Raw genomic sequence first — 4,627 nt, 5'->3', positions numbered from 1 at the left:
TGTATTTCAGGTTTGTTTTCTCCTTTACAATAAATAAATACCTTCTAGGAAGCTACTTTGAGTTTATGCAAATATACTACCTTTCATCACGCAACAACTGCTATCAGTTCAGTTCAGTTCAGTCGCTCAGTCGTGTCCGACTCTTTGTGACCCCATGAACTGCAGCACGCCAGGCCTCCCTGTCCATCACCAACTCCCGGAGTCCGTCCAAACCCATGTCCATTGAGTCAGTGATGCCATCCAACCATCTCATCCTCTGTCATCCCCTTCTCCTCCTGCCATCAATCTTTCCCAGCATCAGGGTCTTTTCCCATGAGTCAGCTCTTCGTATCAGGTGGCCAAAGTATTGGAGTTTCAGCTTCAACATCAGTCCTTCCAATGAACACCCAGGACTGATCTCCTTTAGGATGGACTGTTTGGATCTCCTTGCAGTCCAAGGGACTCTCAAGAGTCTTCTCTAACATTACAGTTCAAAAGCATCAATTCTTCGGCGCTCAGCTTTCCTCACAGTCCAACTCTCACATCCATACATGACCAGTGGAAAAACTATAGCCTTGACTAGACAGGACTTTGTTGGCAAAGTAATGTCTCTGCTTTTGAATATGCTATCTAGGTTGGTCATAACTTTCCTTCCAAGGAGTAAGCGTCTTTTAATTTCATGGCTGTAATCACTATCTGCAGTGATTTTGGAGCCCAGAAATATAAAGTCTGCCACTGTTTCCACTGTTTCCCCATCTATTTGCCATGAAGTGATGGGACAGGATGCCATGATCTTAGTTTGATGAATGTTGAGCTTTAAGCCAACTTTTTCACTCTCCTCTTTCACTTTCATCAAGAGGCTCTTTAGTTCTTCTTCACTTTCTGCCATAAGGGTGGTGTCATCTGCATATCTGAGGTTATTGATATTTCCCCCAGCAATCTTGATTCCAGCTTGTGCTTCCTCCAGCCCAGCGTTTCTCATGATGTACTCCTCATATAAGTTAAATAAGCAGGGTGACAATATACAGCCTTGACGTACTCCTTTTCCTATTTGGAACCAGTCTGTTGTTCCATGTCCAGTTCTAACTGTTGCTTCCTGATCTGCATATAGGTCTCCAGAGGCTTGTCAGGTGGTCTGGTATGCCCATCTCTTTCAGAATTTTCCACTATTGTGATCTGCACAATCAAAGGCTTTGGCATAGTCAATAAAGCAGAAACAGATGTTTTTCTGGAACTCTTGCTTTTTCGATGATCCAGCGGATGTTGGCAATTTGTTCTCTGGTTCCTCTGCGTTTTCTAAAACCAGCTTGAACATCTGGAAGTTCACGGTTCACATATTGCTGAAGCCTGACTTGGAGGATTTTAAGCCTCACTTTACTAGTGTGTGAGATGAGTGCAATTGTGAGATAGTGTGAGCATTCTTTGGCATTGCCTTTCTTTGGGATTGGAATGAAAACTGACCTTTTCCAGTCCTGTGGCCACTGCTGAGTTTTCCAAATTTGCTGGCATATTGAGTGCAGCATTTTCACAGCATCATCTTTCAGGATTTGAAATAGCTCAACTGGAATTTCATCACCTCCCCTAGCTTTGTTCGTAGTGATGCTTCCTAAGTCTCACTTGACTTCACATTCCAGGATGTCTGGCTCTAGGTGAATGATCACCCCATCGTGATTATCTGGGTCATGAAGACCTTTTTTGTACAGTTCTATGTATTCTTGCCACCTATTCTTAATATCTTCTGCTTCTGTTAGGTCCCTACCATTCCTGTCCTTTATCGAGCCCATCTTTGCATGAAATGTTCCCTTGGTATCTCTAATTTTCTTGAAGAGATCTCTAGTCCTTCCCATTCTGTTGTTTTCCTCTATTTCTTTGCATTGATCACTGAGGAAGGCTTTCTTATCTCTTTGTTATTCTTTGGAACTCTGCATTCAGATGCTATGGAATTTGTCTAATAGTTACTTTCGATTTACAACATTCTTTGTACATTTATGAATCAAACTCTATGGTCTCTCTCATGCTATTTATTTATTTAGACTCATGAATATTTATTTACTCTGTGGGTTATAGTGATAGTGAAGTCGCTCAGTCGTGTCCGACTCTTTGTGACCCCATGGACTGTAGCCTACCAGGCTTCTCCGTCCATGGGATTTTCCAGGCAAGAGTACTGGAGTGGGGTGCCATTTCCTTCTCCAGAGGATCTTCCCGACCCAGGGATTGAACCTGGGTCTCCCAAATTCTAGGCAGATGCTTTACCGTCTGAGCCACTAGGGAAGTCCTGTGGGTTATAATGCATTACTATTATAATGTATTGTGTTACTTAACTTGTTCTGATTTTGACCCCTAGGGGCTTCTTTTATCTGTTTCTTATGTCCTTTTGGCATACCACATCATTTTTTGAGCACTTTCTCACTTTCTGCCACTACAAAATGTTTCAGGCTCTGCTTTTGTTTTTTTTCTGCCCCAACCCTGGAATCCACTATTTTCCTAGTGGATGCCTACCTGCAGTAAAGCTTCTAAGCTCACTCTGAGAAGTGAACAGAAATAGAATAGTGCTTTCCAAACAGTCTGAGGCATTGACAATAGAGTGTGAAACTAGAACAGATGATTTTGGCTGACAATTACATTAGCCAAACACAAGTGTCATATTCTATGAAAGTAGCAAAGATCACACCATTTTACAGTAGCATCTTTTGATTCTGCAGCTTGTAAATTGGGCTTGGATTAGGATAGCTTAATGTTTTATTTTTCGCTTTCACTCTGATAAATGAGCACATCAATAAAGACCACACAAACAAGATGGAAAGAAAATATTTATGTCACTTATGCATAATCAACAGCACTCATTTTACAGATAAGAGACAAATGTGTAGTTCATCACTCTAGTGGTTATGAAAACCAGGGTCACCAATCTACAATTGTGTAAACAATTTAAAAAAAGAGAAAACATGGATATGTACCTGTATTTGTTTCTTAGGGCTGCCGTAACAAATGACCACAAACTGGGTGGCTTGTAGCAACAGAAATCTATTTTCTTATAGTTGTGGAGGCTAACAGTCTGAAATGAAAGCGTAGGCAGACTGCAGTCCTTCTAGAGGCTCCAGGGGCGAGTCCCTCCTCATCTCCTTCAGCTTCTGGTGGCTGCAGCTTCGTCATCACAAACTGTTTCCTTCTGGAGCTAAGTGCATCAACTGCCTTCTGACAGTTTGTCTCAGGGCTTTTATAATGCTGTTAGGAATGCTTGGGCTTCCCTGGTGGCTTAGATGGTAAAGAATCCACCTGCAATGCAGGAGACCCAGGTTCAATCCCTGGGTTGGGGAGATCCCCTGGAGAAGGGAATGGCCACCCCACCCAGTATTCTTGCCTGGAAAATCCCATGTGGTGGGCTACAGTCCATGGGGTCTCAGAGTCAGACAGGACTAAGTGACAGAGCGACTGACACTTTCGCTTTTCTCTTCCCTATGGTTGACACACTCTTCCTTCTTCTTTACCCTCCAGTTTGGTTGGTTTGTATCCCCCAGTCTTGCCTTTTCTCTGTCTCAATGTGTGCATGTGCGGTGAGCGCAGGCGCTATGACTCTTCTCTTGCTCATTACTGTGATGCTCTGCCGCCAGGGCCCAGTGCAGTGCCTGGCACTTAGCTGGTGCTTAGCAAACAAGTTTTTCAATGAATAAATCAATAAGGAAGTAAAGAAGCAAGGAAGGGCAGATGGAAGGTAGGAAGGTCAAGTAAGTGTGCTAACTTATTTAATTTTTCCAACAACCCGATCAGCTAGGTCTTATGAACAGCATCTCCCTTCTATAGATGGTGAAAATAGAGGTTCAGAGAGACGTATGTGCTCAACTACTTTAAAATCTTTCTGGAACAATTACTTAGAAAGAAAGAAGCTAAAAATACCTTGTGTGAGGATGGCCGTGGTAGAAAAGTTGGGAAAGATAGCCACCGCATGTTACTGGGGTTATTTCTGAGTGGTGGATTGTGCTCTTCTGTTTTGTTCTTCTTGTTTATCTGAATGGCTTTTAAAACAAAAATATATTTAAAAAGTGAAGACTGGCTGTGTTTTGGACTGGGGCACAGAAGGGTCTAATCATCCCCTACGGAAAGAGTGAGTGTCTGAAACACAGGGTCAGAGTCGTAAGGGGAGATTAGTTTAATATTCTGCATGTCTTGGAGCTGGGAGTTAGATCCCAGAATCAAATGATTTCTAACTTCATTTTTTGTTTACAGTGTAAAATTGGAATGGTGTTTATCCACTGATGATACATTTTGCTTATTTATCCAAGAAGAATCGGAGATGTTCTGTTAGGCACTCTAATTCATGCAGCCAATTTTGCTTTGGAACATCCTGAAGAGAACAGTATTCTCTCTCTTATATTGCCATCAACAGCCGATGTTTTGTACTTCAGAGGGAAAAAAATCCTTTCTCAATCGTCTTATTTGCTTCTGGAATTAGAACAAATGTCTTTACGCTTTTAGTGTTCTTTATGCTAAATTTTATTGTGAAGAATAAAGGTACAGCCCTCAAAGCTTTTCTGTTCGGCTCTGATTTCTTTCTTTGTGTTTCTTTGTGTTTCACTGTCTGAAGGAAGCAGCATTTGCCTCAAGTTTCTTCAGGGAAGCCGACTCACAAAATTGAAGGAAGTGAAGACAT

This window comes from Bos javanicus, chromosome 12, assembly GCF_032452875.1.
Source record: "Bos javanicus breed banteng chromosome 12, ARS-OSU_banteng_1.0, whole genome shotgun sequence".
NCBI lineage: Eukaryota > Metazoa > Chordata > Mammalia > Artiodactyla > Bovidae > Bos > Bos javanicus.
Note: the sequence above shows the minus strand (reverse complement) of the source record.